General features: G+C 45.3%; 1 long non-coding RNA gene across 7 annotated transcripts in view; it reads left to right on the top strand.

Moving 5' to 3' along the window:
* LOC114004183 overlaps positions 1–18,292 on the top strand; it is a 133,562-nt gene that overhangs the window by 86,163 nt on the left and 29,107 nt on the right. For all 7 annotated transcript variants that reach the window (XR_005563884.1, XR_005563880.1, XR_005563883.1 and 4 more), the window contains exons 5-6: positions 17,094–17,167; positions 18,050–18,136. This is a non-coding gene — a long non-coding RNA (uncharacterized LOC114004183). The remainder of the gene's footprint in view (positions 1–17,093; positions 17,168–18,049; positions 18,137–18,292) is intronic.

The raw sequence follows: 18,292 nt of genomic DNA, 5'->3' as shown, positions 1-18,292 counted from the left end.
TGGGCACACGTGAAAAGTGTTCCTTGAATTCTTCAGCCTCTAGAACTGATGTCTAGTTTTGTGTTAGGAAACTACTCTCAATTTTATTTTTCTACTTAAAATAAGCATCATTTTTCACGGGAGTTCATAGTAAAAAATATATGCATTGTATCAGGAATTTGGGAGATTTGATTCATTTTTTTTGGCTCATGTTCTTTATCAGATATTAAGTGTGGATTTTTAAAACAGTTATATAGCATTCCATAATTTAGTTACAGTTGCAATTAAGTATTATTTAAGCTTCAGTGGTTGTATATTCTTACTTAATGTGTATAAAAACTAATAATAATTTTGTCTTGGATTTCAGTACATTCATAGGCTGAATTGCTGCTATAATTAAAATGAAGTATTTTTGGTTTTTTTTTTCCATACTCCAAATGGAGTTATTAGTTCAGCCATAGGCTTTTAGAAGAAGCAGAGAGATTAATGTTATAACCCAGGTTAACTTCTTGTATAACTCAAGTCACAGAATTTCACTCACATATGTATCCATCCCAATAACTTCTGGTTGACCTGGAATGAAAAGGTGTGTATGTGTATATAAAACTCCATCTTTTTTGAAAGATATGAAGTGATGGAAAAACTACTGCATCCCTTGGCAATCTCTTCCAATTTGTTAGAATAAGTTCTCCTAACTCTTCTTCAGACCTTCTTTCAGATAAGGTTGGAGTCATTTAAACTGCCTGTCTCATCACTCCTTTGCCTGCAAATGTTTTCTGTTGCCAATGCTTCCAGCTGCTGGTCAGGTCACTCTCACACTTAATTTCAGGAGTTCATTGGAACGTCTCATTCTCTGTACAGCCTCTGGGGTTTTGCTGGTTTTGAAAAATCAGCAGCATTTGATTGGATTCCCCAACAAAATGCACCCAAGAAAACCTCACACAAGGAAACAGAGGACACCTCAGCAGCTGTCTGATTGCAGGAAGGTGTCAGCTAACCCTAAATACTGCTCTGTGGGTAAATAGTGGAAATGTTGCTTGTGATTTTAGCTTTTCATCTGTAAAAAACAGACACTTCTGGAGGCCACTAGTGATTTAATCCCACAATCTCAAACTCCCATCTGTACTGAGCAGACTCCCAAGTCTGCATCTCCATGAGGGGTGTCTCCTTTTGGAGCACCTTGTCCAGCCTGGGTTCTCAGTGTGGCCTGGCTGCTCCTTGTAGGGAGGTTTTCCCTGGAGTCAGCAAGTGAAACTGGTGGGATTTGTTGGAGGAGTTACTGAAGTTGCATTGCACTGATCTTACAGAGTCATTTAGGTTGGAAAATACCTCCAAAACTGAGTCCAGCCTTTGACCAATCACTACCTTTTCACCCAGCCCAGAGCACTGAGTGCCACATCCAGTCATTCCTTGAACACCTCCAGGGATGGTGATTCCCCACCTCCCTGGGAGCCCCTTCCAAGGCCTGACCACCCTTTCCATGGAGAATGTTGAAGGCACATGTCCAAGGGTGCTGGTGCTATGTTAGAACAAACCCTGGGTTTGACCCCCTGCCATCAGGTCTGTGGTTTCCATGGGTGCCATGGACCCCCTACCATCAGACCCATGGTTTCCATGGGCAGTGGTGCCACCCTGGCTGTTGAGCTGTGGCAAGCACAGCTGAGTCATTCCGTTTGATTGCCCTGAACATTCTGCTTTGCACGTTTCACTTCCTTCTGATTCTCTCTGCTTTTCTTCCTGGCTTTGCTCCCAGGCCATCCCCCCCTGAAGCCCTGCATGACCCTTCCACTTGCCCTCATGCTCGTGCTCTCTGTCCTCTCCCTTATTTCCCTCCCAGTTCGGTGTTTCCTTGTAAATCCACCTCAGCTGCTCCGTCCCTGCCCTGTGCCTGCAGGCACTTCTGCCAGCACAATTTCTGAAGGTTGTGTCGATGCTTCCATCTGGTTACCCGGTGGATCTGCTCACTACATGAATTCCCTGTGTCTTTTTAACTGGTCACATCTCTGAGCATGAAGGGAAAAGAAAGAACTGCTGCAGGGCACAGGGGTCAGTGTGTGTGGTTGGTCGTCTTCCACCCAGCTTTGACAACCTGAGTGTTGGCCACCGACCATGGTAACAACTGTCTGTTCCCAAAGCTGGGTATGCTGTGGGAAGGCATGGAAATCTGCATGTTCTGTTTAATGCTAGATTTAAAAAGCTAGGGGTTTTTTTTTATTCTGATGAATCAACGTATTTTTTCCCTGAGCAGTGCCGTTCTAGAACCACAATAACACACGAGTAAAATAAATATTTAAACCTGTAAATTACAGTAAACAAAAGTGACCAGAATTGATACCCACTGCTCTTCCTTCCACATGAATTACAGAACAGGGATACTTGTGTCAGCAGAGGCAAGACCTGTCCAGCACCACATCTGCCAAATCACTGGCTGAGCAGTGCTCAATTAGCAATCTGGAGCTGCCAAGGGATGCTCTGGTGGTGTGTGCAGGCATCACAGGGGCTCTGCATCCCTAGACCTGCCACAGGGGCTGTGCAGCCCTCAGCTGATGGTTCCTGGAGGAAGGGCTGCCTGCACCTGCAGTGTGGTGATGTTGGAGTGATCCATGTGGTTGCAGCCTAGAGGCAATTCTGGACAGGAGCCTGATGCTGGTTTCCAGTCTCCACCACTGAAGCTGATGGCATCCCTTGAGCTTCAGTGGGTAAATGGCTGCTTAAATATTTTATCATACTTCTGTGCATCTTTCAGTAAAATAGACCCGAGGCTGTCAGAAGATTCCAGCCTTTGGCTATGTCCTGAAGCTCTCTCCCGTTGATGGAAGTCAACAGCAGTAAATGTTGGGGAATTCAGGGGAGTGCAGTTACTGTAAAAGAGCAGGGAAAGTGAGTGTGGGATAAAGACTCAGGGAGAATTTGCTCATTTCAAAACAAGTGATAGACTGCTGCATCCCTGGGATCGTGCAGTCCCAGGGTACAGGGCAGGCTGATGCTGCAGGAGTACCCATGATGGATGATAATGAATGCTTCTTTAGCATAAGATTTTCATGTTCTGGACAGAAACATTTATTAGTGGTGAGTGGTGGTGTGGTCTTTGATTCTTTTTTATCTGCTGTTTCCTAATCCGCTGATAAATCTTAACTATTCACATTCTAGCTGTTCTTAGTTATCTAAATGACCCTTTTCAGAGCTGACTGACATTTCTGGACAGGCTGGGCAGCTGGAAGTCTGGTCCAAGTGGAAAACCAAAAGAAAAAAGAGAGGGAGGCAAGGCTGGTACAACCTGCCAGGAAAGAATATACCAGTTTCAGGGTGACCTGGAGAGTTGCTTCCTTTGGATCTTGACACAAATCCCTTCCCTGTCTTTCTTGTCCCAAGGCTGCTGGGGTTAAAGCAGCTCGTTTGGGATGACCTTGAGTCCCACAGGATGCAAGGTGAAGCCAGGGCAGATTCTTGGATGTTTGAGGGAGGGAACTTGGCCCTGGCCTTTGTCTAAAGACAGTCTTTTCCAAAGGGGTTTTGGTTGCTGCTCCAAAGCTGCCAGTTCAGGAAATGAAATGGGGGAAAAAACCAAAAAAGAAACCAACCCTCCCTGCAACCCACTGAATCATACTCTTTAGAGCGTGAGATCTGGAAAACAAACAAAATGTCATTAGGAAGTTTTGTTCTGTTTTTTGACTTTTAATCTTCTTAATCTCATGTGTGATATTGTTCTTCATTCGAAATTCCCCTTCACCTCATGCTCCTCTGATGGAGGCTGAGATAATCCTTTCTGAGGAGTTACCATGCATTAATTGCTTGTCTTGACTCTTTTCCTTCCTTTTTTTCCCACTTCACCCCACCTTTTTGTTATGCAGCTCCTGCACTGGAGATACAAAATGTGTCTGGAGAAAATTATAGAAAAAAATTAATATAACTACTTCTCACATATTATGTTTTCTGATTATTTTTTAATAAAAACTTATATTGGCTGTGAAGAAGTTATACATAAGAGTGTAATTACATCATCAACCGCTTTCTAATTGCTAGAAAAAATTATTAGCCTAAACAGAGCTTAAGGTAAGTTAGTGTTATAATTAGATTTAGAATCTTTCAATGTATCTTACAAAGCACTTCTCACACATTCCAAGCACTTTGAAGAAATGAAAATCCTTTAAAATTATTCTTACAATTCCTGTCAGCTGCACGGTGATATAAATTATTCAGTAATTACAGTAAATATAAGCTTAATATATATCATTGTAATTACTTGTCCAAATAACTAGTAGTAATATATTTCTCTCTTAATTCTCTTTTGATTTGGTGGCTTCAAGAGTTGTTCTTTGCTTGAGTCCCTACACCTCTCTCACAGTAGACAGCACATGATGTTTAGGTGTTTAGGTGCTTAGATGTTTAGAATTTTGATGTTTAGTTGTTCAGATGTTTAGTTGTTTAGAAGTTTAGGATTCCTGTTGTGAGGGGTTTCAGTTCTGGCTGTAAAAGGAGCCTGACTCTTTGAGTGCACAGTCAGCCAGTTTTGCTTGGCCTGTTCTGATACCTCAGTGCTACAGCCCTTAAATCAGGTGTTTTCCCCCCAAATGTGGCTCACAGAGCCTGGAGCACCTCCCCACCACTGGTGATGTGGCAGCTGAGAGCTGGGTCCTCTCGGTGCAGTTTGCTGGGAGCAGCATCTCCCTGCAGGACACAACCTCCACGGAGCTGCCACTGATCTTGGTGGGAGTGTCAGCAGGGGACAACCTCCCAAAAAGGGAAACACAAAGGTGAAATGACCTGTGCTGGGTACCACAACACGGTGCTGATGCTGTGCTTCAGCTGAAAGATGAAGTTTGTGGGCACCTGGGCTTTGTCCAAAGACAAGAGTAGAGAGGGTGAAAGTGGTTTTCTCCTGTGAGAGGAGAAAGCAGATCCCTTCTGACCAGGGCCGGGAGATGTGGCTGGATTGAGGCTGCCCAGAGTTCCCATAGATGGAAAAAACCCTTAACAAAGGGTCTGAGATGGTTCTGGACCACAAAAAAACCATTAACAAAGGGTCTGAGATGGTTCTGGACCACAAAAAACCCTTAACAAAGGGTCTGAGATGGTTCTGGACCACAAAAAAACCATTAACAAAGGGTCTGAGATGGTTCTGGACCACAAAAAACCCTTAACAAAGGGTCTGAGATGGTTCTGGAGCACTGTACCTGTGCTGGGATGGTGGGTCTGTGTTGCCTTTGTGCCCACTGTGAACGGGAGCAGTTGGAGAGCTTGGTGGTGAAGAACAGCATGAGATGCCATCTGCAGAGCAACCCAAACAAGAGGTATGACAGAAATGCCCGCCAGGAAAAGGGAATTGCCAGCCCTCCACCTGTCTGGGCAGCATTCCCCAGCTCCAACCTGTCTGTCTGAGAGCCCATATCAGCATAAACCTGTGTTTAACAGCAAAAAAATCGAGGTCATCAAACACCCCTTGGGCACACTGGTAATTAACTCTCATTCCTTGGTCTGTGTCAGCTGGTCTCAGTTTTTATTTTGCAGTGGGAAAAAATCACATGCATAGAGCTTGGGATTTCTATCTACCCTGCAAAGGGTGTGTTCTTGTCTCTCCATTCCAATGGCTTGGTTCTGCCTTCCCAGTGGCTCTGTAAGGAAGCAGGATGGTAGTATGCTCTCTGCTTACCCTTTAAACTTCCCCTTTAATTGGAAGGAAGAGCATTTGGATGGTGATAGGACCACCCCCTCGGTTCTGGGAAAGTATTTCCTGAATTTTGCTGCCAGACAATCCCAACTGTCCTCTGCTGGAACAAAGCACACCTTGGGAGCTTTGTGGTGTCCTGGGGATGGCTCGTGTGGGGTGCACGGGATGTCTGTGGTGTCCACACTGGAGAACTCAAGGCTGGCTGTGAGCTGACAGTGGGGTCCTGCCTGGGAGCCCCAAAACACAAACCAGGGTGGGAGGAATTTGCAGCCAGAACATAGAGGGGAGATGTTGGTGGGGCAGCACAAGTCCTGGGAGCACTGCAGAGTAGTGGAGATGTGTAAGAAAAACAATAATAATGTTAAATCCATCACAGGCTGCCAAGAGGTTTTGTTGGTTTGTTTTTTTGTTTTTTTTTTTTTAAATTTGATGGAAGAGGGAGGGAGAGGGGGCTTCTGATACTTTTATTCAACTGACTAAAGAGCTCATGTTAACATTCCCTTTTTAAAATACAGCGTCGGCCTGTGTGTAAAATGAGCTTTGAAGTGCAGAGCTGACAAAGCCCAGGGGAAAACATGTCTTTTATTAACAACTGCTGGTACACTGCAAGAACCACATTGGAATGTTTAGTGAAAACCTTTTCTGTGTGAGCAAGAGGAATCACTGGGCTGGGACATCCACTGGCCATGGCAGGAGGTTTTGGTGACCATTTGCCACCCTTCTCCTCCTCTGTGCAGTGCCTTGAACCCACAGGTGGGGTGGGAGAACCAGCCTGTGATGACAATCACTCCTGAGGCCCCATGAACGAGTCACTGTGCATGGGAGCTCTTTGTCTTTTTAGACCAGTGACAAGAAAGTTGGTTTGGGTTTTCTGTGTTTTGGTTTGTGGCTTTTTTTTTTAATTTTATTTTTTGTTGTTTGGGGTTTTGGGCTTTTTTGGGTGGTGTTGTTGGTTTTGGTTTTCTTTTTAGTGCTGAGGTGCCTTGGGGCCCAAGGATGCCCTTGGATTTCAGTGGCACGCCGTGTTCTGGTTCTTCAGAAGGGGCTCAGGGGCTGTTAGAAAACATTTTAAAAAACAAGCCACATTACTGTGGTATACACATATACCTCTGCAGATTTACTATATATATATATATATATATATATATATATATGAATGCAGGAGGTGGACCCATTCTTTCCTGTCTTTATTCTGCCTTGCACAAATGGAGATTGACCTGGGAGATATGAGCCTGTAGATCCCTTCTCCCTCTCTTTCATCCTTGCTCCCATGTGCTTCCTTTGCTTCACAGAGCTCCAAAATACACCCCCATCCACAGATGAGCCTGTGCTGAGCACAGGTGGTTGGAGGAAAGCTCCCACCTCCTGCAGATGGTTATTCCTGCCAGTAGGGCTGGAAGCTGGGGACTGATAGAGAAGGGTCACAGACCTTAATGTTTTGGGTCTTCAAATCAAATCCTGCTGAGGATGGCAGTGATATGACAGGGATGTCACATGCAAAAATCCTTCCCTGTGAGGGTGGTGGGGCCCAGAGAAGCTGTGGCTGCCCCATCCCTGGAAGTGTCCAAGGCCAGATTGGACAGGGCTTCCACTGGGCTAGTGGAAGGTGTCCCTGCCCATGGCAGGGGGTGGAATGAGATGAACTTTAAGGTCCCTTCCAACCCAAACCATTCTATGATTCCCTTAGGGACATTCTTGTCTCAAAACCAGGTCCAGACTTGCCCAGGGCCAGAGGAAGATGTTGGTATTGGTGCTGCTTTTAGACATTTGCAGTTCTTGGCTTTGGGATTTGAGGATCTGAGACTGGCTGATACAGAATGAAATACGAGCATCCTGAATTTTTTATGTTGCAGTTCAAGTATATTTGGGCTGGATTCATCAAAGGAATAACCGGGAGAGATATTTTTCATTTGTAGAATCTTAATGAATACATGACACTGCTATTCATTATTTATCTGCTTTCGTATTTTAATTAATAGTTCTACTGGCCATTTCTGATTTATTTCCCCCCCATATTTATAGAAAGCCATCACTTAAAAAATATTGAATCGTGCTGCTGTTTGTTACCTTCCATAACTTTTCTGCACTATTAGGACAGAGTGAATTTTGCTATAACTTTTAAGTACGTAAGTGGAGGAGAAGCATGTCATTTATCTTCTGTTCCTTTGAGTTCTGTCAAAAGTTTGTGGGGTTTTTTTCCCCCAAATGCTTTCACAATGCAGCTGAGATGATTTAGCTGGGGAAGGTGGCGTTTCTGGTGCAGGAAGGAGCCACTAGAGGACACCACCAGACGGCACATGAAGCGAACAGGCACAGCTGTAAACAGAGAAACTGGGGGGGAAAATTAGTAGGGATAGGGAAATACTGGTTCCTAATGTTCCCTGGGGATGGATGGAGCTCATACAGCACCTCCTTTGTGCCAGCCAGCAGACACGGGCTGGGAATGCACAAATCCTTGCAGCACCTCTTCATTCTTGGTGTGCTCCTGTGCAGGGCCAGGAGTTGGACTTTGATGATCCTTTCAGCTCAGGGTAATTTATGATTTTATTCTGTGAGCTTTACATCTCATGGTTCTAGAGCAGATCTTTTTGGAGGAGCCTCTCCCAGAAGCTCTGCAGAGCTGCTCTCACTGAGCTGGAGAAATTCCAGGACCCTTCAGCAGGGCAGGGATGTGGGTGAGGTGACATTTCTCACCGTGAGAGCCCTTCAGTGCTGAACTTCAGTGATTTCTGCAGGACAGTCTTTCCAGAATGACCCGCACAGGCCAGTAGAACAACAGGGACATGATGCACAGAGAGTTTACCAGGGCAGGAAGGAGGAAAAACCTCTTGATGTGCTGAAGCTGATGGCAAAGAGGATGGGATACAAAACAGACCCCTCTTCAAGTTCCCCTTAAAAGAAGTGGCTTCAAGCACAATGAAAGGCTTAGAAAACTTTCAAATTACAGATTTAATGACAGGATAATGATGTCAGCAAAGCAATTAGGGCTGGGAGGTGTTCACAAATGTGAACATTTTCTCTGTTCAGTAACAGTACCCAAGCCTGGTAGAAGGATTATTTCCACCTGTGAAAAAACAACGCCAAAACCTCCTCATTGTAAGCACTTTTAAATATTCAAGGAAAATTGTCTGTGAAGCATTTGCAGAGGAGTCAGATCACAAAGTCTAGCTCTCAGGCTGGTGGTTGTAAACCAAAAGTTTTTAGGGCAGAGAGAGAAATGTCGCTTCACAAGACTCTGCAATCCTAAATGCAACCCCCCCCCGAAACCCAGCAGAAAAAGTTGCCTCTTTTGCATGTGCCTCCCACATCTGTGCAGTGCTGTGCATGTCAGAGGAGCAGTGAGTGCTGAGAATCTCTTACAGGCCTTTTAATCCCACAAAAATGACGTAACTCCCATGAAATCTCAGCCCTGATGAAGGTGATGGTGGGGCTCCAGTGATTGCTGGAGTTGTGACAGTGTTTTGAGTTTGGCCTCTGAATTCCCTGCCTTATTGCCTGTATTGATACAGCTAAACCCTCAAATGCCAGGGATCTCAGGGAATGCAAAGGCGTCTATGAAAATTCTCCAGTTATTTCTCCACTTATCTCCAAAGTGCTTTTTAAAATGGCTTTGAGTTTGCTTGTGGAGAACAAAATCACATCCACACAAATGTAGCTGCCCACGAAGGCTGCTCTTAATCTGAGAAGCTTTGCCTATGAATGGCAGGGCTGTGCCAAGCCTGAGGGCCCTTTTCCAGATAATTTTAACCAAATCCACCATTTCTTAACCAAATGTTGAGAAATCAACATTTCTCTCAAGATGGCAAATCCCCCCCAAACAAACAAACAAAACCAAACCCAACAAATAGTACAACAAACCCAAACATATTATTTGGTTACTGACTGCAAAATTTTGTCATAAAAATGTAACTACACAGTTTTTTTGTTGTTAAACTGCCAGGATTTTTCAGGCCAAAAGCTAAAAGTGTACTAGAAGATTTAAAAAATTGTCACACTTCCTTATTTCCAAGATGGAACTTTTCTACTCTCTCCTTTAATTCTTTCAAAAATTTGAAACTTTTCTTATTGGAATTAAGAGATTTTGGAGAACATTTAGGTGGATTCCTAATTAATCTGCTGGAATAATGTGGGATTTTTTGAAAAGTTATCTATTCCTTTCCTTATTCTCAGTAGGTGAAATGATTTTTTTTTTTCAAGTTGCATCAAGTTGACAAGGGGTCCCCTCAGTAAACACTTCCTCCACTAATGTTCACATCTCCAATGGGATTTATGTGGATTAAAAGATGGATTGGTCAAAAAAGATTCGTATAAAACTTTCTTTAACGGAAAACAGAGGGGTTTACCTTTCCCTGAGGATGGTGTTTGCTCTCAGTGAAAACATCCCTACCTTTCTTTAACTTGGATCAGGAGTGGGATAAAAGCTCATCCTGCAGATGAGGAGCAGCAGTAACTTCCCTTCAAGGCTGGTGAGTGGTGTCTTGCTCTGCAGGTACAAACCTTCATGGGTACAGTTTGTCCCTGGAGGAGCAGCGCATCACCTGCTTCCCAGGGGGATTTTCAGACTGGGAGCAGCATCACTGTTTATGGTCCCCCTGGGAAATGGGCAAACCCAGCCTCGGAATGGCCCCTGCCCAAGGAGGTTACATGGCACTGAGCTGCTTTTTAAAATATTTTGCACTGAGTTCTCTTCCTCTTTTCTCTTCTCTTCTCTTCTCTTCTCTTCTCTTCTCTTCTCTTCTCTTCTCTTCTCTTCTCTTCTCTTCTCTTCTCTTCTCTTCTCTTCTCTTCTCTCTTTTTTTCCCTTTTTCCCTTTTCCCATTTCTGTTTTCTCTTTTTTCCTTTTCCCTTTTTCCTTTACTCTTTTTTCCTTTTCCCCTTTTTTTCTTTTCCCCTTTTTTCCTTTTTCCCTTCTTTCCTTTTGTTTCCTTTTTTCCTTTTGTTTCCTTTTTTTCCCCCTTTTTCCCTTTTTTCCTTTTGTTTCCTTTTTTCCTTTTTTTTTCCCTTTTTCCCTCTTTTTTTTCCTTTGTTTCCTTTTTTCCTTTTGTTTCCTTTTCGTCTATTTTTTTTGATTTTTTTCTTTATTTCCTTTGTGTGCTTTTTTTTTTCCTTTCCCTTTTCTTGCCCCCCCCTTTTTTCCACCTTTTTTTCCTTTTTTTTCCCCTTTTTTTCCTTTCTGTCTCTCCTCTTTCTCTTTTCTCTCCTGTTTTCCTCTCCTTTTTTCTCTCCCTTCTCGGTGCTGTGACCACGTCTCTCTCCTGCCTTGCCAGCCCAGCCCATCCCGGGCGGCGGCAGCCCCAGGTCCCCTCGGAGCCACCCCGGCCGGCTCCGCTCTGTCCTTCCGTGAGCCGGTCACCAGAGGGGGACAGAGCCCCACGCACGGCACTTTAGGAGGGAACACTCCTTCCCCCACCCAAAAGCTCCTGCCAGGAGCGTGCCAGGCTGGGAGACGGGTTTTGGGGTGGCAGGTCCCCAACTGCACCCCTGGGTGCCCCAATCTCAGCGCCAGGGGTGACGCTGGTGGCAGGTGGATGCCTGGGGTCCCTTTGGCATCACATGGCAGCACCGTCCCTTTAGCCTGGCAAAAGTGTGTGTGCTTAAAAATAAACACCCCCCCAGCCCTTAAAAGAGCTGTACGTTTGCTGTGTTGTAAACTCGGAACTGCTGGTTTTTTCCTGCCTGTCGTTGTAACAAAAAACGCTGTTTACAAATTACTGTTCCTGTGTTTAAAGATACCTGTTGCCCCCCCAGTTTTGATCTGATTCACTGAAAACGGGAAAACACGGCTGATGCCCAAGTATTTTAGTTGACACCACCCCTCCAGGAGAAGAATTTGCAAGCGGCGGCACTGAAATGAGAGGAGAGGGAAATTTGATGAGTATTTGGCTTTTTCGATAGCTGGCTATGCCTGATTGGAACCCGTGGGGAAAACAAACACAATTATTTGAGTGAGATTGAATTTCATCTCCAGCAGAAAACACCAAATCTGTCACCTGCACTCTTGCTGTGTCTGGCTGTGGGCTGGAAGATGCTCCAGCAGCGGTGCTGCTGGGGACCAGCAGTAGCAGCCAGCCCTGAGCCAAGGCTCAATGCTCAGGTGTCTGTGCCTTCCTGTCCCACTGCCCTGTGTGACGCCTAAAATGTGGGTCACCCACGTGGCAAGGCTCAGCTTCCTCCCAAAAATCATGCAGAAGGCAAAGCAGGTCCCTGGTATTGAGGACCAGGGGTATTTCCTTCAGGCTTCAGGCCTGGCTTTGGTTGCTTGGCCAGCCAAGCTTGACAGAGCAGAATGTGTGAGACCTAAAGACATATAAATAATATTTGGCTTGAGTCCATTTCCTCAGCACAGACAGCTTGCTGCTGAAGGCACATTTCCTCCTCCAGATCCTCAGTGTCAGACCCTCGCCCGAATCCAGCTGTCCCTGGTAATTAAATTTTAATGCCTCAGGCTGGGAGTTTGCGTTGGTGTTTGAAGTGAAGCATGTTAGTGACCCCAGCGTGGTCACCCACAGGCTTTGAAGCTCCCTGTCTGCCACCAAGGACGGTGGGGGATGCTCCTGTCTCACTGTGCTTGGTCCCAGCTGAACCTACACACCAGTTGTCCACTGATTTAGGGAATCGAGGAGCCTTCTCTTGTGCAGATGGGAGAGACTGGAAAGCTAATGACAGTTTGTTCTGGTGGATCTGAAGGACTCACTAGATATTCTTGAGGCAGCCACGAAGGACTCTTTGGGCAGCTGATGGCACCTTTGCAGCCTGTGGGGTGGCACCTGCAGATGTGGCCCTGGTGTCAGTGGTGGGGTATGAGGCACTGAGCTCCCCACAGCCCATCCCGGGCAGTGACATCCCACAGACCTGGAGCCAGGTCCCCATGGTCACAGCCAGGGGAAGTCACGGGCCCAAATGTCTCCTTTGCTGCAGAGGGAAGAGGAATTGAAGATGGAAGCAGTGACTAGAAAACCAGCCATGATGGTTTCTGAGACTTTCTTCCTCCCCCTTAAACTGTTTCATTGTAATTACTGTGCAAACAGAAGGCCTGGGTAATTATTACATGGAGTGATGGGTGTAAATTTAACATGTCGTTCCCATGCAGCCACACTGTGAAGGAAGATTTTTCCTTGGATTTTTCCTCCTTAACTCCCTGCTTTCAGTTTTTCCCTGGACTCAGCATAGCCAGTCAATGGTCACCTGAGTGGGAAATAGCTCCGAACCCTGATCAGCTGCAGGGACTGGCACTGCCATCAGGCAAACCTGGCTTGCAGGAGGATACAGCAAATCTGGAGATGCAGATTGTGATCCAGCCCAAAACACAGGGAAAGGGATGCAAAGTGCAGCTGGTAGGTGTCACAAGGCTTCTGAGAGCCCCCTTGTCCCCACCCAAACCTTGGTGGAGGGCACAGCATGAAGCTGTGTCAGGGCAGGGTCAGGTTGGATCTCAGGAAAAGGTTCTTCCCCCAGAGGGTGGTTGGCACTGAACAGGCTCCCCAGGGTTTGGGCACAGCACCAAGGCTGCCAGAGCTCCAGGAGTGTCTGGATAATGCTCTCAGGGACAGGATGGGATTGTTGGGGTGCCAGAGTTGATCTGGATGATCCTAGTGGGTCCCTTCCAGCCCAGGTTATTCTATGGTTCTATGGTGATTAATGAGTTCCAACAGGACACTCAAGCTAACAAATCCCATGTTTAGGTGCTGGGATTTATTTAAGGGTGTTGGGAAATGGCAGCATTGTGTTTCACTTCTCCAGAGCTCTGGTGGCCAGAGCTTATTGAGCTGAAGCACCAGTCTCTCTCTCTCTCTCTCAAGTCAGCACAGAACAAAGGTGCAGATGTATCTCAGGGATGGTGTTTTGCATTTTTATTTCTGACTTTGCCATATTGCACAAAAAGCCATGAATCTCAGCTCGTATTATTATTTATTGTAAGAGAAATTTCCATGGGATTAGAGCAGCTTCCCCTTTCAGCTGGTCATAACAAAGTGAATTTTGTCACCATCTACGTTCAGCTCTAAGCACGAAACGAATCAGCACAAATGTGGCTTGTTGAAACATTCCCATAGCCCAGGATGAAAGAGGTGGCTGCAAACAACTGGGAATGTACGTGTGCTTTTGTGTCTGGGTGTGATACAGTCAGACAAACCTGCACTGCTGTCTGAGCTGCAGCACAGATGACTGGGAAAAGATTCTCAAGTAAGTTATAAATTGTTTCCTGTCACCCCTGCTGCTGTCTCAGTCTGCTGCTCCACACCTTCCTATTACATTTGTTTCCTTCCTCCTTCCCTTTCCCTATATGAAAACAAAGCAGAAAGTGCTTCTGCTGAAGACACCCATGCTTGTGCCCTGCTCAGAGGATTTTTAGAAGAATCCCCTGGGTTTGGGTTGCCCAGCTCTCACAAATAAACTACTCAATGAAGCCCATTGCTGAGCAGTTGGTTTTCTGCTGGTTGGCTAAAGATGCTGTTGGAAGCAGTTTCATCTTTTCAGTTTATCTTTCATTTCCCACACATACATTCTGTAGCATGACACGTCCTGCTGGGAGCTAAACCTGTCTGTGCTTTTGGACTCACCTCCACTGTTCATGTTTTGTTCCAAGTCCCACAACACCCAAAATCTGTTGGGCTTGTCCTTCCTGTGCACAACCCCTCTGTGGTCCATGTGGAAAGCTGGGGGTCTATATTTGTTCCCACAAAGAGTCAGGTGTCCTCCAGAGTGTCCAAGGGGCCCTGGCTTGCTCTTGGTGTGTGTGCAAGCACCATGGGAATAATGAGGTTGAGTAGGTTTGGGAACAACAAAGGTGAAAGGGGTTATACTTTCCTTCCTCCTCTTTTCCTTCTTGAAGAGCACTGGATCCATTTTGCCTCCGGACTGTAAAGGAAAATTAAGATATAGAAGAGAAAGAGCCAAGCCTTCATGTTTCCAACATGCAAAGCCCTTTATTGTGCTGAAGTTTGCCATAGTATCCCCACAGGTCTTGGGGGTCCTTCGTGTGCTTTGTCACTACAACACTCCTTCAGCTGGTGGTGCTTTGGCCGCAGGGGAGGGGTGTTTTTAAGATGTGATGAATTCATGCCCAAACTTTGCCTTGTGGCAACAAGACCAAGGTGATTTCCTACTTTATGTAGGTACTTTTAGTCAGTCCAGGCTGCTTTTCTAAGTATAAAGGGCTTCTTGCTCACAGCTGAGAGAAGCACAGGGAACCTCTCTTACAGAAAACACAGATCAGGAAGAGCATCCTGAGGATTTGCTCTGCTGTCCACTTGTCACTCCCCTGGTGTGAGTGGAAAGGGAACATGTCAATTAATTTTGTTTACTTGAATGGAATTAATGTTTTCCTGCATTTTTAAAAAGATACTTCATCTAACTTTGAGCATTTTTTTATTTGAACTGTAAAAATAATTTTCTGACTTTTTTTTTTTTTATCAAAAGCAAGAGAACATATGAAAGGGAATCCTTCTTCTGATCAGCTTCCACTTAATAGATGTGTATTTTTCAAAGGGTTGTTTGCATCAAACTTTTCTAATGAGCTCCATGGACTGGACATGGCCAAGAAAAATGCCTGGCTTAAGGTGGTGCTTGTTTTGACTTCTCCCATCTGTGGAATAAGTGGAGAAGCAATTTTGTAGGTCACAGGATGGGATGGTGAAGAGAACAGATGAGATAAAAGTCCCTTATACCTGAATATTTTTTGACAAAGATCTAAATAAAGCTCTTGGTCTTGTACAACAGGGTTACATCCTGCCAGTGTGACCAGTCCTGGGTTTTGACCTGGCCTGATAAGTCTGGAAAATTACTTTGTAATGTTTAGATACTGCCATTATTTCTGCAGTTTTGGAGTTTCATTCTGGGTTTGCACTTCCCCAAGGTTGTCAGAAGTCTGGGCTGGGCTAATTCTCTGTAAAGGAAGCTGAAGGGCTCTGTTGTTTCTGTTTCTTTTAAATATAAATTCAGAGCTCTCTTGTTCAGTGCCTTGGAAAGTAACTGATGACAAAAGAGATTTGGAGTTTGGATAAGATAAGAATCAAATTGAATATTTATCCTGAACCAGCAATGCACTCTGTCTATTCAGGAGATGCAATGGGTTGCACTTGTTTTAAAGCAGTTCTTCTGTTTTCTTCATCCCCTAAAATTCTCTGTGCTGGTGTTGGACTCAAGCACTAAATCTATCAACAGTCACAAACGCCGCAGGGCAACGGTAAATTTGTCTCTTAAATTTGGTGATAGTGAACTTCCCCATCCCTTTTTTGTCCTGGTGAAGTACCACAGGAGTTAAAAATACCTGGAGATATTTTTAAAATTTGTCAAGAAAAGGAGAACTCCCCAGAGCTGCTGATTTCAGAGATGGACCTGAGCTGACGTACCTGTATTGCCCCAGCTCCTAAAATCACTGCAGCTCAGCTTTAACATCTGCTTCCCTTTCCCAGATTGGGCAGGACACTTAAAGTCAGGATAATTAACCATGTGCAAGAGCACCCTCGAGCAGGAATTCCACTCTGCAGCCCCCAGGCTGATATCTCTGAGCCTTCCTGCTTTGGTGAATTGCAGTTTATTCCTCTTGGACCAAGGCCTGGTGCCTCCCTCCTTGGAGACCATTCCCATAATTCCTGTGTAATTAGATTAGCTCTAACTAGACCTACCTACAACAGGCAGAATAAATTTTTCTGGCCTCCCCAGATCCTGTTGAAAATGATGCCTGTGGTCCCTCCCAGTGGGAGCTTGTGCTGAACAGAGACACAGTGAGGGAAAATAGCCTTTTAAAAGTGAAGATTTATCCAGCACTAATAGCAGGACTAATGAAGTTTAAGAAGTGTTAAGTGATGTTTCTGGTTTTGCTTTTATTATCTGAATCCAGTAAACTGGAGTCCAGGAACCAGGTGATATATCAGGAGGTTGATGTAGGCATTGAGATGGCTGGTTCTTCACTGCCTCTTGATATTTATTTAGAAGGCACTAGAAAAAACATTGCATTTTCTGACAAACCTGCCAATAAATTTACTCGGTAGGCACAAATAATGAGCAGCATGGGGACATAGCTGGCAGATGATAGTCTTGACATGTTTGTAAGCAACTCAAAATCCATTACCATGTGATCAAAATTGCACAAGAGTCTAAGGCAACACTGAATCAGGGTCTAAAATCTAATATATCAATTGTGATATGCTACCTAGTAATCAGCTACAAGAAAACTTATCTCGCTCAGGTTGTATTTCTAGCTAGCATAGAGACTGAAAATTAAAGAATTAGCATATTTGTGGCAAATAAAATATTATGCTTCCAAGCAAGTGACTGTCCTTATTTAATGCCCTGCTTTGTATTTAGAGTAGCTGCAGAGGCACATCCTATATGTGCTCAGTACAGCCAGCTGAATTATGTGTTTGGAATAATTCAGCAGAGAAATTCATGTCCATGAATAATCTGCATTCAGATCATGACCTTTACCAAGCTGTGCTTTTTCCAGGGCTCGGGGCTTTCGGCTGACACTGGGAAGAGACAAGAACACAGAGAAAGTTTTCTCCCATCTCCTCCCCTCTGGTAGGATTCCTCATTTTGGGAGCGGGGCAGGAAAGCCTCAGCCCAGGGGATGTTTCAAAGTGGGAAGAAGGATTTTCTGAGCTTGTTGCTGGAGCTGGGGAAGCAGTGGTGTTTTAAGGACACACGAGGGGTTGGGACCTCAGGAGCTGAGGGAGCAGAGCTGTGAGAGCCGTGTGTGGCAGCAGCAAGTGCACCTTTGCTGTCACTAAGCATGGACTGAGAGCAGAAGTGCAGTCCCCAGAGCTGAGCTGATGTGTAGCACCTTCCCAAGCCACAGTCACTGACTCCTCTGAGCCCTGGAGGGGTCAGATGGGTGGGAGCAGCTCCGGGTGCTGCCGGTGGCTCTCACCCCTCAGCCAGGGCTGCAGAGGGAATCCATGCAGGCAGTGGGCAGTGCTGGAGTGTGGTAACTTCTGTCTCACGGTTGTTGGATTCTGGGAAACGAGGCAGGGCAGTCTGTCCAGGTGATATGTTTATTCACTGAAACAGCTGGATGCTCATCCCAGCACTAACCTGATGGGAAAACACTAATGAAGCAGCTCTCACTGTGTGAGCTGAGCTCACTCTGCACACCTTAGTGCGTTAGAGAGAACAAAATTAAAACAGCGTCAGCACCATGGACAGGCACTTCGAGAAGTGCAGGTTGCAGCTCCGAGTGCTTGTAAGCCTTGGTAGGTTTTACTCAGCGTGCCAAAAACTAATAGGAAATAAAATAGCCAGAAAGCAACAGGGCAGTAAAGTGTCAGGAGTGAAAACTGAGCCAGAGATTTCCACTTAGCAAATATTATGTCTTGATATTAGGTGATTCTGACTAGTGATTTTAGGAGTGAACTTTAGCATTTTTATTATGAAACATTTACATTCTCCCTCATTTGCTTTCAGCAGTTGAACAGAGCTTTGTGCTGCTCTCACACAGAAACGTCTCATGAATTCTGTGACGTTCTTTATTTGCTTCTTGCGCTTGAGAGGGTAAGTAAAGTTCTGTATAACCTGCTGCTGTGGGAGTGAGGCTCCCCTTTGGCATGTTCCTCACATCCTCTGGATTATCTGGGTGAAGGAAAACATCACAGGCTACAAGTCCTGGTGTTGCTGTGGCAGGGGCATCGTGTTCAGCTCAGCAGACTT

This window comes from Pipra filicauda, unplaced genomic scaffold (assembly GCF_003945595.2).
Source record: "Pipra filicauda isolate LSUMZ 115617 unplaced genomic scaffold, ASM394559v2 scaffold265_size1292809_pilon, whole genome shotgun sequence".
Taxonomy (NCBI): domain Eukaryota; kingdom Metazoa; phylum Chordata; class Aves; order Passeriformes; family Pipridae; genus Pipra; species Pipra filicauda.
The sequence above is the reverse complement of the archived record's forward strand: the minus strand, read 5'-3'. Positions and strand labels throughout refer to the sequence as shown.